This window comes from Hyposmocoma kahamanoa, unplaced genomic scaffold (assembly GCF_003589595.1).
Source record: "Hyposmocoma kahamanoa isolate Upper Pololo Valley unplaced genomic scaffold, ASM358959v1 102, whole genome shotgun sequence".
NCBI lineage: Eukaryota > Metazoa > Arthropoda > Insecta > Lepidoptera > Cosmopterigidae > Hyposmocoma > Hyposmocoma kahamanoa.
The window spans coordinates 10,094,173-10,115,244 of record NW_020653337.1 but is presented as its reverse complement, the minus strand read 5'-3'; the positions used below and the strand labels follow the sequence as shown (position 1 = coordinate 10,115,244).

The following is a 21,072-nucleotide window of genomic DNA, read 5'->3' as shown; positions in this document are numbered from 1 at the left end:
TACCGTTTCTACGTAAATTACCAAAGTTTTGGATCTCTTTGTCTTCCTATAAAAGGTAGATCTACCATGTTCGACAAATTTATTTATGACCAATCGTTGAACAAAGTTTGGAGTGCTAAGTTTGCGGTATTTACGTACAAAGACCGTTCAATACGGCTGAATGAAAACGAATAATTCTAAATGAACAGATTCTTGCATAAGCAATAGTTCTGAATTATTTTACAGATGTGTAGAAGAATAAATGTGAAAATTTTCAGATGTATAATTGTAGAATGTATAATATTCACGGTAAAATAATGACTAAAATCGTAAAATTTTATATGCTCGCAGGTAAACTGCGATTGAGCTAACCCAGTGACCCAGATCAACAATCGGATCACGTCACAATAGAAAACGAAACTTCATAAGTTAGATGAAATGAACTGAATTAATTCAACCTCATTGAGCTTTCCTTTATGTGGAACTATTTCAGCAGCTGTTTCCAAAATAACGTTTTATGACAAACCAGTACATCGAATAGAATAAAAAAGAGCTAACACAAATTGTGTTACTTAACTGCTTTGAACGCTAAGTAACGGAATAAGGGCGAACGTCGAAAGGCGTCAAAAGAGATTAGATTTGTTTGTGTTTTCATATTCAGCCGCTCAGTGAATTCAGAGCGTAGAGAGAGCTTGTAATGCAAACGGCTCGTAAATAGAGAAACAAAACAATAGTGGTGCCGGTATGTAGGCTGTAGGTAGAGGTAATCTGGCGTTTATTAATGTGGATCGCCTCGGCAGACCGGGACAATGGGTCATGTTTCTCCGGGATTGCTATGCGCAATGGTGAATCTGGATGTTCTGTGTACAGGCACGCCTCAGGTAACTAAAGGCTAGACTTGGTAAGCAAATACAAATGTGTTTGTGCAATCACAACTTGTATTACAGGAGACTCATAATAATTAAATTTACAAAGGCATATGGAATAAAAGGACTTAAACAAATGGCAGGTTCTTTACTGCAAAAGGAAGAAGCATGACGTTAGTATATGTAGATGTTGACTTAGAAATGTAAGATCATAATGTCGAGGGAACGTTAGGATAGTTCTACGATTTTAACTCAGTTCGTTAGTCGGTTATAACGACGTCGTATTTTAAGTGACAGGGCAAAAGATAGTCATCGTGCAAAAACCAACTCGAGCAAGGTCACCGTTTCTTTCCGGGTTTGACATTAAAAGTAATTTAATGTTGTTGAATTTGTTTTAGTATTAGCTTTGGTGTAATTTGGACAAATGTAATTATAATATTCTGGACGTGGGATAAGTTAACAATACACTTTAGTTGTACAGTTAACAAGAAATATTATAACAATAGAATAAGAATAACAGCAACGAGGACAAGTGCACAGAATGTAAACTGAACTAAGAGTAATGTAGTAAGACTGACAAAGGCAACGAAGGTGAAAATCATAACGGAAATTGTTTCAAGAAAACAACGAGAACTTAAACCATTCTGCTGAGAAAAAGTTACTAAGATAAGCGAAGAAGACTTTGGTATTTTGCCAAGAGAGTAATCAAGAAAAATATGAAATAGTGACAAAGAGAAACAGTAAAGTATTAAAATACTACATAAATTTCCAGCAAGACCCGACAAATATAAAAACTAAATATAGAAAGCTATTGTGATTCGTGTTTATATGAAACTGTTAGAAGTGTAAATGTAGTTCATATTCCGTTGACTTACTTTTAAGAGAGCTCCTTTACAATGATATATGACTCCGGGCCAAAATCTGTAACAAAGAAACAGTAATAGTTAGTTGACTGGAGCTGTTAAAGATAAATGATGTATTTAAAAAAAATTACCGGCACCAGACATTCTAAAGCCGTAGGAGATGAAGTCCTAAGTGATATCATTTAAGTTTGCGCAGCACACATATTGGCGCGAATATAAAACTAAACCAATTACAAGTTTTCCAATATGCCCGGCAAATTATACCAATGTTAAACTTGCAATAGCCCCTTCACGCGGTTTCTTGCCGAGTTCGACTCAAATTGAAGTTTGGAGCGTTGAAGACGCACCGGCCCTGATTTATACGGAAACAATATCATACCCAGCATTGATTAGATCACGTTACGATACAAACAAAAGTTAATCAAGCCAGGTGAGAATTTATGACTATTAGGAATGTGTCATGATTGAAAGTAGTATATGAGAATAGTGAGAGTCAGGTGTTTAAGAATTTATTCAATAATAATCTACAGTGAATATAATATTTTACTTCCAAGTTTCATAACAAGTTTCCGTAATCCTTAAATACTAGACCTGTGTCAGTCGATCGTTTTTGATAACCCGGGTTGATCATGACCCATGCGTAATGTGATCGGGTCAAATGATTCGATCATATATATGTTCGATCTTTTAGCGGCTCACGATACTTCCGCATGGCGTTTAAAAGTGGCAAATTATACAATTAGCTTTTATTTTAGTGTGTATAAAGTTAAATGCATCATTGATGAACTTCACCTAGGACACTAAAATTTCTTTCCTAGGAAAAGTAACACCTACAAAACAAAAATACATAATGAAAAACTTATGAGCATTCAAAATTACTAATTTATTATTCATTAATATTTTAATATTAGCTAGTGCACTCATAAATAAACACAACATACCGAAAAACAGATTAAAGTTACAAAATTACCACGTAATGGACACTACGCCACGAAGCAATTAGAATGAATGATTGATAGACTCATTGATCCGTTAACCCGTTAACTCGTTGATCGATTGCTTGACTTTTTGCTACGATCGAATGAAGGTTCTATCGAACGAATGCTCTATCGAACAAATGTTCGACTCAAACGAAGAGTGAGAAGGCGAACCGTGCGTGAGTGCGAGAGTGAAGTCCCACGTGAGAGTGAACGAGACAGTAATAATATTGTGAATTGTTGAATAATCTCTAAAATTATACGGATAAAGTCGAATATTGCACGCATGACCCATGAAACCCTAAAATGATCGGGTTATTTAGAAGCTAGTAACCCGGGTTATCGGGTCCACTGGTGCTGTTCGAATCATTTTGATTCGATCGGTCACGATCGACACACGTCTATTAAATACCAGTGATACCTAATTCTAATATAAACTTATTGATGTTAGAAATTCTGTAAATGGACGTCAAAAACCCATTTTGTAGGTAATACCAATTAATCACTGTTTATATTAGCACCAAGGCCATCTATAAATTCTGTGCCTTTCTAACTTAGTCAGATTGCGAATGGAAAAGTTTTATCACCGTGACTTTTAGGTTTTTCAAAAGAATATTTGCGTTTGCTTACACTAGAATTATCAATCAGACTTGTGATTCATTTACTTATCATGTATTTACATTATATCTCAATATCTACAAGTAGTTAAAATGTCTGCGTATGTAGGTTTTTTAATCAAAGATGAAAAACTGACTGAAGCTCGTAATGTAACTTTTGAAAAATAATGTTGCCATGTTTATTGTATAGTGTTTGAACCAGTGGGCAATGAAGTCGTTGAAACCGAATTATATAGTCTTAACATACTTTTATCAGTTTTCTGTTATTAAATTCTTGATCTTTTTTTTAAATTAATAAGTGCCTACAAATTGTCTGGATGATTTACTGCGTATCAAAGACAACATTGTCTTTATTTCATCAAAAACTAGCAACTCACTAAACGTTAGTGTACTACTTGTATATCTAATTAAATATCCGACTATAGTTACTTTATAATAATACTGAAAACAAATTATAGTTAGACAGAATGTCGTCTCTTGGCTATATTAGTCAAATTACCTTTGCTCGTCTGTCGTTAGCGACCCTACCTGTTTCAAGGTTAGTCATATAATTCAGGGGTGTCCCCATTCGCTCGTCATCCAACCTGCTGGGTAGTTGTTTATAAAATAAATGGAACAATAAATAATAACACTAAGTTCAGAATGTAGAGTTGCATTACGGAATCTAAAAACTCGAGAATAATAATGTCTTTATAAGTTATGGTGCGTACATCTATCCAAGCATCTAAGCGTGTTAAAATGGCGGACTCCCGAGTTGAGTGTTAAAACAATAAATTTTAGAGCACTGTAATGTTATTCACGTCGCATTCTAGTTACATAATTCGCTTTTGCAGCTGGAAGCGAAAAAGCTGCGTTTTAAAAACTCTATTACGGGGCGGTATTCGTTTCGCTGTGACACAATACGCGTTAACCGACAAAATGAGAGCGTCGCAGCTAGTTACGGAAATAAAAGCTGTTATTATGAATCGCGGTGGTAGCGTGGCGCGGTGCGGCGGCTGGGAGTGCGCGGGTCGCGGGTGGAGCCAGGTAAACACTGCTATTTGCATTACACGCCCCGGCCCTTGGCTAGGATTTGTGACATCCGCCGGTAAGCTCCGTGAGCGCTCTCTCGCGGCAAGTCTAATTATTGTTGAATTCATTACCTGCGCACCAGGGACACGTGCGAGATTGGATTCTGTGCAAATATCTGCACTACCTGCGGATGTAGTAATGTTATTAATCTTGAATTCCTCGTACCGATAACAGAGCCGTTCTCGGAAATCTGTTAAGATGAAGTAATTTTTGAAGTGTTAAATTCGATGGTCTTTTAAGTAGTTACGTATTTGGAATACGTATTGAAGAGGTCGTCCTTCAATTTGAACATGCACTGCGAAAACACAGCTCTAACAGAATGGAATAAAAAGTGTCTTTTTTTATGATACAAGTAATGGGACGAACAAGTCGTTTGCCTGATGGTAAACGACACGCCTGTCCATAATAGTTGCAGTGCCACTCAAAGTTTTAAATCGCAAAGACCTGAGGTGCACTGCCTTTGCGCCTCCACCCTGAGATATAAGTTGAAAATGTTCTATGTGCCTGTAATTATGGTGTCTTCTAAGTTTCGATTCTTCTAAATTTTGGAAACCTTTAGAGGTTAATATAGTGGCAAGAGCCACTGAGTTTTGTGAGGCGGTAAGAGTGCAAGATTTTCGCTCTAGGCGGTAACGTGTCACGCGTGTCTTTTTAGAGAACATTAGCGCACCCTCGAGTGTGACTCAAAAGCTGGAGCTAGTTTCAGCACAGCGGGTAGCCAGAAACAAACGCCTGTCACCACGTCTTGAGTTTCGTGCCAATTGCAGCATTTTAATGCTCTGTTGACTTTGACAATTTGATTTATTCAATGTTACGGTATTACAATACCTAAGAGAATTTGAAATTTTTAGAAAATCATTCGCTTAAGTTCGTGTTTAGTTATTTGTTGTGACATTACGCCGCGATACGGGTATCTTTGGCGTCATCTTTTATATAGATATTAATATTATGCAACATCACTTACGTTATCCGATCCGATAATAACTATACAGCGTTTCAATCCATTTTAAATAAAAAGTTAACAAACACTTTAGTGATAGCCGATTGTAATGCCAACTACAATTCGATTAATTAATCAAATGAATCGATTCGTTTAATTGAGTCATACTAGTGGTTTTCCTTACATATCCTGTAAAAGCATATTTTAAATTTCCGAAATCTTAATTTTAAATCCTGGCACTTAGATATTCGTTCAATTGCGATTGAAATTTTTGATTTAGTAATCGATTACAAAAACTTTAATTGAATGAACCGAATGTTTTTTTCGTACAACACTATGCAGCCATAGACAAGTCATAGTTGTATAGTTGAAAAATAACCTCACTTTTAGACTACCATTTTTCAAATAAGATTTTACGATGATATTCAAATGAATATTGTTGGAAAAAGTGATGAGATATCAAGTCGAAAAATACGTCGAAGTGTTACTTATTCCACTTATTGAGAGCTTTAGAATTTTTTGACCAAGTTTTGTTTAAGACGGTATCACAAACACCTAGACTCAAGACAATATAGAAAAGTTTTGTACATTAATCCCCCTGGCCGGATCCGGGACCTCAGAGATGGCGACGGCATGAAAACCGATGTGCAGGCTATTCTACCTCGGAGGTCGTCAAAATATCAATAAAGATTAAATTTCACACTTAATTCAGCAAAGTACTTTGTTACCAACTTCGTATCCGGTATTAGCTGATCGTTGAGTAATTCGGCAAAATTGACGTATAATATAACCTAGAACACGTATAGGTAACAGTTAATTCTTTTCTGTTTATTTTTCCTCTTGTTTATATTAGATTAAATACATTATAAGATATTTAAATTATTATTAATATTAAAACAATCACAACGCAACGTGTAACGTAATATACCATTGTCAAATTTCATTTAATTTAATGAAATCGTAATAGGGTCGCCACAGGACAGGCTCTGCCTGGTGTGGGACCAACAGCAACCGTGCATAGTGCTCCTAGGCGTCATGCCTCACGTTTGCAATGCATATATATGTTAAAACATAATGTCAATTTAGCATAAGCTTATTTGTTATATTATTATGATACTTTTTTTTTGGAAATCTTGTCATATTGCTCTTTGTACTTAGGATGTCAAATAATTATATTATTATTATTAATTATTATATCAGCAACAGTTCACGTTAAAATTTTTGTAAAAATTACAAAGAGTAACATTTTTCTCTGGGGAATCTGCCTTAAGAACGACGATTTCAAGTGTAATTTACTTACCCATAAAATAGAGATTTCATTTCGATTTTGATCAATATTTTTTATCTAGTAAGTAGCTGCTTATTTAGCATACAGAAAAAGAAAGTTTTTAAGATATGCTTTTAGAGGTAAAATTGTGAAAGCAGTGAACATAGACGGAGAAGCTAAACTTTTATATTACCGTAAAAACTTTAAAGCCTGAATTAGCAAAGTTGTGTACGCTCTTAGAACTCATTCGGAGTGCGCGGCACGTCGTACGTTAAATTCGACGAAAGTATGACAAAAGCACGTGCGCCTCTGAACCTTCCAAACTTCCCAAAGGACACCACGTTTTTATTTAGGGGCGCTTCTGAAAGGCAAGGTGTGTCGTCCCGTGCCCTAAGGAATTCACTATGCTTTAAAGCTGGTAATTTGATGTGAGTCTTCTGAGATTTTTCCATCTTCCCGGGTGGTTAGGGAGCGGGCGGATTAGGCCACGCACGGCTTGGGCGAGGGCGGCGACGCGCCAGATTAATGTCTCGAGCTTTGCGCCAAATTTAAAATGTCACGTTCCATTTTTCCAGCCAACAAGCCAGTCCCGTCACCGACCCGTTGAGTTAATGTTTCCGATTGCCATCACGTATCCCTTGTTTTATATACATAACAAACGTTTTTGCAAATAGAATGGAGTAACGTAATCTGTTTATTACTTCAATTATATCGCATGTAGGCATTGCTGACTCGGTCACAATTATTGCCAATCTCTAGACGAGTACCCACACTAAATTGCCGTCCTTGAGACAATGTGAGAAAAAAGTAAGAAAGGTCAATGATTCTTGTGTATACAGCACACAAACGCACATGTACTATCTACAGTATTGCCAAAATGGGAATGGGGCGTAGGAAAAAAGGCAAAGTCGTAAAACTGGCGCCCACCAATCACCAAATAAGGCCGGCGCGGCACCGCCGCCGTCGAGCCGCTCGGAGCTGTCCTTGACTCCCAGCCAAATGACATAAGTTGGCCCATGGGCGCGGAATCTTCGCTAATCGATAGACAAGACGGAATGGATGAACCACCGAATCGTTGGAGCGGCGCACCCACGCTAAAATATTAACTTGTCGTCCAGTTTGGTCATGTGATCATAAAACTCTTGAATCAAACGTTCTCCGGTAAAGTAAACAGAGAACGTTCGGATATGTTGACAACAAAGTAACCTAGGAACAGAAAAACATGTAGGCAATTATCATGCTTCGTTGAAACATATAATCACAATTACCAAATGTTGACAGAATGACAATGGCCTAGCCATTACGCATCGGCGATATTTTTATCATACGAACGCACAAAGCAACAACTTTTCTAATTTTCACATCGCCCGAAATCAAATTATGAAGTGCTTTAATTTTAATAATCTGGTGTTTATGCCAAAAGGAGTGCGTGTCTGTAGCAGCCATAAAACGTGCGTGTCGGTGGAAATGGATGCATACTGGTACGGTGTAAATTTTCAGCTTATAACCGTAACCTTGAATTTTGATAGCAATAACGACTTGACACACTTTTCACCATTTTCCAACGGTTTATTCATTTGCAGTAGAAACTAAATAAACAGTATTTTAATAATACACTATTTAAGAGATTAAAGCAAAAATTAAAGATAAGAACATTCCATTAATACGTGGAAAGATGTTTTTATGGCCGTTGTTTGCAACTACTAAAAGGCCGCGTTTAGAGTCAAAACAATGTTCGCAATTAAAACAGTATGTGTTTCATTGCAAACATCAACTGCGACTGTCTCTAAAGTTGACTAACATGTAATTATACCGTAAGCAGCGTGATATGACTGCGAAGTTGTCATCAAAAGTCAGCGGCAGGATTAGCATGCGCCGCCTCCACCACAGTCAAGTTCATTGACAATGCCCACGTGCTCAGAAACTCGCCCCCACTGGCAAGGTGACTGACTTTTTTATAATATTAATGACGACGAGTATGGCTTTGTACAATTAGTCCTCAGTTAAAACATGCGACGACGTTATATAGCTATCAATAACGCATATTTAATAAACTCCATTCGAAGAATGACGATTAATTACTTTATATAATTTAAAAATATATTTGAAGACAAAAAGAACAATTTCACTTCTCAAATTGTGAGCAAAATTATCAGAAAATATGTCTATTTATAGAGTTTATCGGTATATACAAGAGGATCGGTCTCGTTAAAAATGTTTTATTACAAATAGCCCGAAGTTCTTGTATCTACGACGTAAGTTTTGAACAATTACTTAATTGGATACTAAAATTTATTTCGCAACACCTTTTCTTCGCTATACGTGCCTAAATAACAAATAAGACGGAGTAGTAATCGAGGAGCCTCGTAGGCCTAACAACGTATCTAATCAATGATTCAGCGATCGATGCTGGAACAAAGTGCATTAGTGAGGGGATCGCTAAATGTCCACTACGTCGGCGGGCAAATACTAAGGTGTAATCCATTGAATGGCACTTAGTGCGAGCCGCAAGCTCCGCACTCTAATTGCGTGCCATCTAATCTGTTTGTGAACGCATCGTGGTGTTTTCAATTCGGCACTTAGTGTGACCTGCGTTACCTCAAAATCTGATTGATATCAGATCTCCCGTTGCAGGCTGACAAGGTATTCCCATAAAAAGAAGCTTTTGTTACACTATTGATGCAGTTAAATTGACAAAAGAACCAACACAAAAATTTTATTACAATAAGGGATCTTACTAAACGCACGGGCCATTAAACAAATATAAGCAGTTAAGGCTGACCACCAAAAAGTTGTATAGCGAACAATCATTACAAAAAAACAAAGTGACTCGGACAATGATTCGAATCAGTATTGAAAAGGTCATGCTATAATCTCGACCAATATTACGAGATAATGTGATTCAGATATAAACATTGTCCTTCCATGTTCTCGAAACACCAAGCAACGCCATCCGAAATAGACCACACAATGCATATTTCAAGAATCAAAGTGAGATTACAGTTGAAAGATATTCGGAACCAAAATAATATCAAAACATTGCAATACTCTCTGGAACGAGGAGTAATATGAAACGAGTGGAATTTAAAATCGATTTAGTCTACAAGGCTTTCAACTTTCAAAGTTTTATATCCATCCCACGGCACTAAACGCTATTTCAAATGCAACATATAGGGTCACGATTATGCGTTTGGTGACATCATCATAATTATTTAGAAACAGCGAATCGTGTTGTATTGTATATATTCTGCAAGACAAGTGACAAGTTTAACCGTAAAATTAATGATTCTGGGTATTTATAGTAGTGCGTAAGAGCTACTAACTACAATTATAAAAACAAATCCTATGAGAGCATCTTAATGAATCATTGGTCCTTTTCCTGAAACGGACATGAATAAACCGATCATAATATCCAATAGTTTGAATATCGATAAATTTTAATATGATTGACGTATTAAAAGAAAACTATTAAGTACTTATGCCAAACAAACTGAAACTGCCATTCTTTGCAGTTAAATGTAATATTTATCATATATTCAAAACGGAAGACTACACAGGTCGTTAAAATAATGTAAATATTGTCCTTGTCTCTTGAGAAGAGACAGACAATTAATTTCTAAGTAAGTTTGACATTGTACACAAGAATTGATATTAAAAGTGAGATTACAAAATGTATTTAATTTAGAATAATATTATGTGTTATAACGATAAAGTATTGTTAGGTTTCTTACCTTTACATTATTTACTCGTATTGATGACAATTCGTATAATGTAATATGTTAAAAGATAGTACTATTACAGCTAACATCGATTGTTATGTATTGCGTGCATTGAAGCGTGCCCTCTGAGTACGTATTTGTAAATTTTTATTGACAAATCTATTACTTAAGTACTTTATTTAAGGATAAAATTACACGCTGAGTAATAGGGTGAGTCTTCGTCTCGGTCCTCGATTTCATTTATGGCTGCGATTTTTAAGTTCACCTCCACTGATTCCAGTCTTTGTTATTTCATATGAGTTGGCAAGTTGCATGTCCGTATAAAGTTATCCGTCTTATAAATTTTATTTTACAAAGGTCACGTCGAATTATAAGGAGACTGGTCATTAATTGTACAGATTACAAACATAGCAATGTGTAGACTAAAACGCGACCATTGGGTAACATCGCAGTGGAAACAATCCAACTTGCTCGGTATTGCATTATGCCTTGTAGCCTACGAGTTCTGATAGCCGAAACTGTGACTCAGACGTTAAATGCGTCATTGTCCATTAGCGTCTATATTGTTGTCTTAATTCTATCAAACTATTGAAATTACTTGGCTCATAACATTCTTTACACAGAAATGTTAAATTTAACCTCTGGTCGAATAGTTGTTATATCATTATATCTAGCGAGCATATGTATACATTATTATAAAATTTTATCGTGTATTACATATCGATCGAAACGATCACACCTTATATTGATGTTTATAGAATAACGCTAGCCAGCTTGAAGACATATCAACTTTTGTCTTGACAAAAATCATTCTGACATTTTGAACAGAGAGCGAGGAATGACTTTTACATTAGATAAATTAAAGGCGGGTAACAATGGCGACCGCTAACTAGAAAGTGAATCGGGCTGCAAATGGCCTCTCTGATCGTATCGATCCAGGGTTCGTTACTCCGTTCATTATTGTCTCAATCACAATAAGGCAATTTTACTTTAACTATACCCGCATCTCACGATATCGTCCACCAGCGATAGTCAACTCATTATTTGCAGGAAGTGTCACAGAGCAAAAATTACAAAAGCGTAATATCGTACACTTTTGTGCGCAAATAAAACTTGAATTTTTCCACTTCAGGAAAACAGGTCAACGATTATATTCAGGTTGATGTCTTTGCCTTTGAATTAAAAGGCTTCTTTTATAGCCTTTGCCGCAACATGCAATAAATTAGTCCTTTAGGGAAAAATGGACATCTGCTCCTCCGGAAAAAATCCCTCCTTGGAAGTAAAAGGACAAAATTTACGATCCGTGTAACCGTGGGTAGACGGACCTCGCCCACGAGGCGCATGCAAATGGCTCCATTGGAGCGGAATGGCTGGCAGGAACTAAGCAAGATTAAAATCGAAACACCTCGCGACCCCTGGCCGGTCGCAGGCGTGCCACTGCCTCTCGCCGCCGCACAACCCGTCTGCGCCGTGGCGACCGGTTACAGCACTCAGTAAGAATGTAATCACTTTTTGCAACAAATGATGACGTCCACTACTCTAAGTTTTAATAAACATTAATGGATAGACCTTCGATAATCGACTTGCGATAAAACTTTTCATTTACACTGTGCCTTTAAATAAATATGCAAATCAAGTGTGTTTTGTGAATTTTAAACATGTTCTAGTTTCGCATCTAAAACAGCTGTTTCTAATGCAACGCGAGGAATGTTGTCCAAATATAGAACTATTCAGTGCAATCCGCACTCTCTGGCGTGGATTATGTCGAGTCTGGCTACCATAAGCTGCCTATTTCAGAGAACTATTAACTTTAGTGTTCAGTTGAATAGTTGTGGTAGATCTATTACATGATGGGTAAATGTAGCCTGCAGGCTTTCTAATAGATATAATCTAATTTGAGTTAAGACTTTAAAATAGAGTGGTGTAGGCATTACAAGTCGAGATTATTCGGTCTTAGCCAATGTCGCCAAGCTTAATACTCCAAGTGACGTAACTTAGCAACAGTTACTAAATACACCTATAATCTTAATTGAAAGGCAGAGAAAATCACAAGAGGATGAAAATGAGATATTGTAGACTACTTGTATTGGTATATATAGGACAAATATAATAAAGCTATGTGCTAAAATACCCGAAATGACACTTTTGAAATCCGAGTGTTTGCTCACAGAATGTGTTTACATTCACCAGGTAGGGATAGTAAAATTGCGTTACTATTAATATTATTAAGAGGTCATTTGTACTAGTTTGCCTGTAGGTTACATTACATTAGTCAAGTTGCATACTTGCCCACTTACACACTTTAGGTATCATTACAATCTAGGTGATTAAGATCTAAAGATAGAAATTATATGTTCTACTTTCAAAACCTTGGTGTATTTCCACTTCTAACCAAGTAAATGCTGATTTCTACCAGGAATTAATGATTTGATAGAACAATATCTATATAAATACTTATTTTTCAGGAAAATCAGTCTATGAAGAAAAGTAACGAAGAAAGTAAACAGTGAGTATGAAACGTAGCTTGGTAAAATGATCGGGTAGTTTATATACCAAACGCCAAATTGCTGTTTATTATAGGCATATTAATACTAACAAAATTGTGCTTAACATGATGTTAAAGATTCGATTATGATGTTCGGGGTGGCTTTATGGTTTCACATATAAAAGGAATAGCATGGAAGTAATAAACGTACTTTTCAAACACCTACGCTACAGACCTTCGGCGCCACACGCACCTAAACCGATATCTATCTGAAACTTGAGCTAAATCGGTGTTTGTAGGGAAAACAAGGAAGTTATTAAGGGGAACACGAATTGAAAGTACTACACTTTTCCTTAGTAGCCTTTGTACTTATTATGACTGACCACAGCAGACCTCTGTATTTTCCATTACCGTTACTTGATTTTTTATCTTCAAAGATATTACCTAGTATTTTTCAAGATATATTTAACACTGAAACTCAACGTTATACCACCTGAGATGAGTTTAAAGTGAAAATACCAAGCTACTGACTTACCTTCTGTATAATGGTAAATTTCAATTTAAATTATTATTTCATACGAAAATCTTATAAACAGAAAACAAAATGAGTTCTATCTAGTCTAGATGTCGAGTTATATCGTCGTATTTATCAGACCGCATCGTAGAACTTTACCTTGTAATACAAGCCACGTTATATCGTATGTCAAAACAGAGGTATATATTTATTACTCTATGTATATTAAGTTGTACTCTTGTATTGGATGTTCGTCTGTTGAAAGTGGAGCAACGGTTACTGCACTTTCTCCCGCCAGAAAGCCGCCGTCTGCGCATAACCCGTGCAAATTACATTGTGCAGTAAGTAACCAACACGAGCGTGTATAGTCACCTGGCGTTCTTCATCCTTTTTACCTGTCTAGTAATCAGCAGAGCAGCAGACAGAATGTGTAAATAGACGTGAATTAGTTATGGGTTGCAATCGTTTGAGCTAGAGCTAATGCTTGTGACACCTCAGCTATAATGTAAACACTAAAGAATTGCAAATGTGTAGAGACAATTTGCACATTTACTATAGTAATATGGCATCGAACGCGGTCAAACTTTTAGTTGCATACGAATGTTGTGCAACTTTTCTCCTAACTTTGTTGACGAATATGTCGCGAGCTTGTCTGTCTTAATATCAGGTTTACTTTACGCATACATACACGTGCTCAGGCAGTTTCGATAAACCATTCTACATTCGGTTTAATAATGTTAAGATTTAACATTCAGGCATAAATCGGTTTTTACTCGTTATTTACATATGAAATGTCGCCCACGTACAATGTCGGCTTCTAAATTTATTTTTGTGATTTAAGCGTTGAAAAGTAAGTAATTTATGTTTGCTGAACTGGACGGAAATAAATAAAGTCGAGTCTTTTAAAGACTCACGGTTCATTTGTATTTGAGGCAATGGTTGGTCAAAGTCCTTTTGATTTATTCAGTCATGGGGATAACCATTGTACTCAAATAGGCTTCGATTGTATCTCTGAAGATTATGAAAGATGATAACCATATTAGGTATTATATTTGCAAAGTTAGGGACCGAGAGGGGGCGTACGATTGGCGTACTCGTGGAACCAGTTTAGCAAAGGGCCCTTGTGTCGAAGTCGGTCGTCTAGCTAAGCCTGGCTGTACAGAGGGCCGACTCGTTGGTTGGGTCATCAATGCGGCATATGGGTTCATGCAAGACTTATTTGCATCAATGCGTTTAAATAATTTCTTACGATTTTCGCATGTCTGACAGCCATACAAGCATTAAAATATATGCGAAAGTTAGACGCATTATAGTTCAATGACTTATCGCGTAGTTTTATGGCATGCTTTTACGTTGCCAATATTTTGAAATTATTGTCAAATTATAGTTTATTAAAGATTTTTCTTTAAATGCTTTCAAAATTACAGATTTCAATATGTAGAACAATTAAAATTTAATGTCCAATAATCCACGCACAATAAAAAGAAGTATCAAAATAATTGTTTATATTTATAACGAAATCATGATCGAACATCAAAGAAATAAAAAGATAAAACTTTGAATATTCCATTTTGTGTTCAGGAAACGAGGCTGTCATACATCCCATGAACACTCCTAATAAGTTTTACACAACTTCTGTTGTATTTCCATTTAAATAACGATCCCTTTTACGACATGTTCCTTCGAAATCGAGTACAAAAGAAGTTGCCAAAGAGGTCTCATGTTTCTATTAAATCAATGTTATTCAATATTGAGAAGGTTGAAGGCTTGTAAGAGGCAGAAAATAAGGTAACTTGTAAAACAGGAAACCGTTTTGGGAACACATTGAATAGTATCCATTTACGATAAATTTAACAAATTGATTTCAATTTTGAAACTTCATGATTTGTGTGTTTGAAAAGATCAAAATAATTGATTGACATTTTAAGGTTCTAGACGCAAATGGCAAGCGTGTGAGTGTTTACAAACCGGACTAGGCGCTTTCGCAGACGTCATTGGCTAGAGCGCATAATATCACTGAGTCACCTTGCGTGGGCCAAGGTGGCTGGCAAAGTGAATGTAAAATGTCCGATTGTTATCTGCGTTTGTCGAATGTGACGCCGAAAAGTGGGGAATTGGCAACAGCTGCTTTCAAATTATTTTATGATCAATACCGATGCACTATTATGTAACGGTATAAAGTGTACCTGCACTTATTTTGTTCAGCGTAATAAAATCGATGTTGCAAAAGCAACTCGGTAACTTAAATATTGCAATTACTTTTAAATAACTAGGTTTATTTTACAACATTATTAACAGTTCCAACAAATGAAATATTTTATTGCAGGATCAATAAATATTTAATGTTAGTGTGTTATTTGTTACTAAATTGGCCTTGTTAAAGCATTAAGCAGTAGAGTTGGTACGTGCTATAAAAATTGCTTCCATACACAAAAATTTCTAATTTAGCACTCTCTGTGCAAACTGAAGTGCTGTACGTGTTTGTATTGTGTCTCTCACCGGAACGTAGATAAGTCAAGAGTCAAAGTCAGGAACGTACAAGCTCTGCGCCATTTGAACTGGTAATACAAACCTTGGCGTAAAACAAACAACAAAATTGGAACAGCACAAATCAGGAAACGCGATAAATGAGAAGTCAAATCAAGCTACAACATCAAAGGGGGTTAAATGGAACGAATTAGAGATATCCCGCTAGCGACTTCAGCTAAATGTACTAAGCTGAAGATAGGTTACTGAGGTCAATGGGTTACAGATTTAGTTTAGGATCCCTGTTGGCACTAGTTAGTACTTCACGACATGAAGCTCTCATAACTAATAATCATGAAGCTCGTTGTTTCTGTGGCTTTAAGTGTATACTATTTCCCAACGACGAACGACTGGTTAAAACAAGTATTATATATGAATAAGTTTGAGCATATTTAAGTTGATGACATTATTAGTTGCTAGTTTCTTTGAAAAGAATACTGCAGTATAATAACGGGGTGGTTTACCCTCCTATTGCACTTCAAAGGAACATTGAAAATTACGATTTTACTTTGCGATATCGCGTAAATACGAACCCTTCAACGGATATGACTCATTATGATACTACCAGGAAATGTTATCAAGTTTTCATGATGGCGTTTCGCGTTAACGGCACCGCCACCTTTCACTGCTTTATGCATATATATCAAAATAGCAGTGTCGATTGAATGGCTGCATATAAACATGCACTACAACTATGGATTGAGACGTATTCGCGGAATTGGAATTAAAATTGTGGTTTAGAGGGTGCAATTTAGCGCAGTTTGTTGGTTGCATTTTGGTCGGTCGTTGTCCTGCGGTCATTAGCGAGTGCACCCCTAGTGGAGGGTGAACGAGTTCCGCGAAACGACGGTGACTCAGGCCAGTTGCGACGGGAAAATACCGATCGCGTACTCGATAACAGCTTTCGATCCAATATGATGGCGTTACTTGCGCCGTATCGATCGCGCTTATACTACAACTGCTATTATAATACTCTAGGGAAATCCAGGAGCCGATGTAGCTTTTTAGGGAAACCTTGTTACGTACATAAATTGTATTCGGAGCAAATTGTTTGGAGTCAATTTTAGGATCAGTATTTCTATACAACTGTAAGCGACAACAACGTGAACTAAAATGTTCGATACGGTAGAAAATCAACCAATACGACATACATTTATTCCGTTAATAAATTATAGTCTGAATAATAATCCACTTATTATAAGTAGGTGGCAAATGATACTCGGGTCTTAGCAACCCTTGTCTTTATAAACGTCCCGAACTCCTGTGCCTCAATGGGAAATTTCATTATTACTCACTATTCCTGCTAAAATGACGTCCCTATTTAACACGTTACCTTCGCCACTTGAATGGGCAGAATTTCAAAAGCAAAATCTAGAGTCATATGAATACTGTCATGTGTTGATTGATTGATATTTGGTAACTTACGAAAAGTATTACACGTGACATGTAATAATGAGTATATAATTTAACCAATTACTACCTAGAATATACAAGTATATTCAATTGTGCAAAAGCAAGCCTGCATTAATAAAATGGTATGTCAACGAGGTAAGGATATAGAAACAAATAAAGCTTATATGGCTATAAAGATTGCAGTGTGCCATCATAGTAAAAGTGAAATTAGCAACTTTTTCTGACCGCTGAATAGGAACAAAGCGGCGACGCCCCGGGAGAATAGCAAGCACATCTCATCTACAGCAGGTGGCGCGCGCTGCCCGCGAATTTTCATAATTGGCTAAAAAAAGTAAAGCGGTCAACACTGCATACGTTTTTTTTTTCATTGTGTTGGAGCTCCCAGGGGACTGAATAAAACAGAGGTTCTGGATGAGGCGAACAGGCGCTAATTTCGTTCGACAACGAATGGTCCTCGGATAAGTGACGACTGAGTTGGGTATGTGCCCCAAGCTGTTTGTGACGTACTGGCATATTATTTTCTACGATAGATTTTGATGGTATACAATTACATTCACTTATATTGTGAACAGAGATTGCTTAACGCGGTTGGAGCAAATAGATGTCGGGGTAACGAGCATTCTCGTACATGTGTTGGACAGATGTCGATGTCAGGACTACTACGAGCGGTAGAGCATGCGGGCTGTGAACGAGAATCTCAATTACCCGATTAAGGGTTATAATGAATTATTGATCAGGAGACAGAATTTCTTTGCCTTGCGACGTATTCCTATCTCTGCATGTTATTGTTTTACTAACAGTGTTTTATTGTAAGACGAAACAAGAATAGTTGTGCCTAATGGTTTGACTACTGCCTCTCAAGTAGATGCTGTAGGTTCGAATCCGAGCTCGCACCTCTGAGTTTTTCGGATTTTTGTGCGAAATATAATTTAAACTTTACTAAGAGCTTTTCGATGAAGGAAAACATCATGATGAAACCTGCACGTCGAAGAAGGTTCACAACCTACGGAAAACCTGTGAAGTTCCCAACCCGAATTGGACCAGTGTGGCGGACTATGGCTTCAACCTTCGCCTGAGAGGAGATCCGTGCCCAGCAGCGGGCGGTATAAATGGGTTGATGATGAAGGATAGTCAAACATAAATAATACTTAGTTGAAGTGCACCTGTAGTACATTCTGCAGACACTCGACTTCCAAATTCCATTGCTGAACTCGTTCAGACATCAATAAAGGTTGGCACACTTCCATCAGATGAGCTCATATTGAGTTGGCATCAGGAAACAATCAGGTTAAATGCACTATTTCTTTCTATCGGCAAGCTGCTATTCATGATTCTGATTTCAATATAGACTGTGATTAGTTGAAGTTTAGTGCAGTCCATAATACGGATTTGATTGTATGCAATGGAATCCAATATAACATTTGCATTTTTAAGTCGATCTTTAGTTGTTTATAAAAATATTCCCCTAAATACAAAGACGTTTATCACATGGAAATATTGAGACAAGAAAAAAAATATCCAATTTGTCACAACAAACTCCTCATTCTTTTATTTTCCCGAATACATGTTTGCCCTTATTACGGTGTAATATAGACCGAAAAGTAAGAAATTGCTTGATCCCAAGCATTGTAAGTCTCCCATAAAAGTTCCACATATTTCACGACAAATAAACTTCTCATTCTATGAAATTTTCTTCTCGGCAAGCAGTTCACTGCAGGTAATATTTCAAAACATGTGTCATTCATAACTTTCGCCTTCGCAATGTCTGTCGATGGAGCCGGGCGGAAAGGTCCCAATAATAAATTTTTCGTGAGCCCGCTCCGTTATCCCCGCGAGCGCGCCCAGGTACGTTTTACGGCCGCACAAGGGAAAATAAACGAAAAATAAAATAAAAGTCAAAATGGCCGACATAAAACTATTTGCCCGAAAATACTGCGCAAAAGTTTTGAAAACGTAAAACAGACAGATATTGGTATTGTTGTGAGAAATGAAAACGAAATGTGTATCATTTTCACCGATATGACAATAAAGCCTTCGGGCTATTATGATTGGATTAAAACATGTATTATAAGTTAATGTAGCTCATTATCGCCACAATAAAATATGCCTTAAAGGCATGAGTACTTTTGATGTGCATTATCGCATAACGCGCAACGCAGTACATTTTCTCATTTACGCATAAGCAAATAAAGTAGAAAGACGGAATGATACAGAAACAAAAACGCATTAACTTTAGTTATTACAAAATAACACATTGATGTGCTTCAAGTAAAGTTTACTTCACTCCGTCGCGACACTCTGGTACTAAGCTCGTTTTATGGCGAACATGACCACGGCCGACAACAATGAATGTGTTTCATAAAGTAATAAACTCTTGTTACTGCTGCGCCGTCAACTTATGAAATTTCAATCACGTTCTAATTCGACAACTATGTTAACAATATGTCCGGTTAATGGAAAACTTCTAGGGTATCATTCGAATAAATGTAACAATGTCTATATTATGCTGACTGATATATTGAGCACAATGTTTCTGTGCTACACTTTCCCGACAGATGAAGAAAATTTTTTCGTATAAATCATAATCCCAAGGGTACGTCATATAGATAGATACGTTAGACTAAACATAGATTGTAGTTTTATCTCCAATTTTTTTATTATCTTAGAAGGTTGAAACGTTATTAAATAATACTCTGCAAATTTTGTTGCAATTGTTGGTTAGAGGCATGTAGCTGAAAAAAAATTTCATAATCCTTTTATTACACGCTTCATTGACGGATTTTCATATAAAATTGAGCCAAATAAGCTATTTAATTTGGGGGAACAGTCAAAACACCTACATAAATACTTTGTTCCATCCATAAATAATTCTATCTATTGATTTGTATCCGAGTTCAATGAGGAGGTGTGTGATGCCGATGGCTTCATGCATTACGTGATTGTTGAATAAGTGGCGTTTTAAAAGTAATAAATTTCTTCACAATGATCAATCAAAGATCAACTGCCTCTGTGGCCGAGCGGTTACCATGCCGGACTGCCACGTAGAGGTCCCAGGTTCGATTCCCGGGCCGGGAGAAATAGTTGTATGGCCTACATTTATTTCTCTCGTGAGTTTGGGTGTAATTTGTGATTGTTTATGTGTGTGTCCATGGCAGTCGCGACACAGGGTTTCCCTAGTGCGGGGCTATGTTGAGTGTGTGCGTTATTTATTTATTTATTTATTAAAGATGTTTGGATTTTTTTATGATATAAGTGATGGGACGACCAAGTCGACACGCCCTTCCATAACAGTTGCAGTGCCACTCAAAGCTTTAAACTATCTAACCAAGTGAGATGTACGATCTTAAGTTGGCTTCCCACGGCCTGTGATACCGGCACGATCGCGCCACTGGCATGTGACTTGGGTATGTGTCGTGAGTTCTACTCTGGTCTGAGCTGCTATTCTTCTTCTTTATGTGTCATCTTCTAATGAAGGTCGGCGATCATAATGGCAATCTGAACCTTGGACACTGCTGCTCTGAATAATGATCGGGTACTTCCATTGACACAAAAATTCGTGGAGCATACATAATATTAGTAAATAAGTATGGTTGTTTACAAAATTAACAGAAACTGACCAAAAAATAATGATGGCGTAGTGTTCAATGGAGGTATCGAGATATCGTCGCTTAGTAAGTACCACTGGCATAAATTTCTGAGCCAGGTTACTCACCTTCTTCCTACACTTCTCTTTCCTTGTATTTTGCCTTGGATTATTAATTGTAATAGGTATGAAATGAAACCATTTTTTCGGACTTAAATCGCGTATATTTGTTTTTTCAAACAAACCGACGTT

The 21,072-nt window shown here is 36.8% G+C and overlaps 1 protein-coding gene across 2 annotated transcripts in view; it reads right to left on the bottom strand.

Annotated features, from left to right (window-relative positions):
* Window positions 1–21,072, bottom strand: part of LOC113237481 (protein muscleblind) — a 392,439-nt gene that overhangs the window by 97,738 nt on the left and 273,629 nt on the right. For both annotated transcript variants that reach the window (XM_026473985.1, XM_026473993.1), the window contains one exon: window positions 1,721–1,766. The gene's annotated coding sequence lies outside the window, so the exon portion shown is untranslated. The remainder of the gene's footprint in view (window positions 1–1,720; window positions 1,767–21,072) is intronic.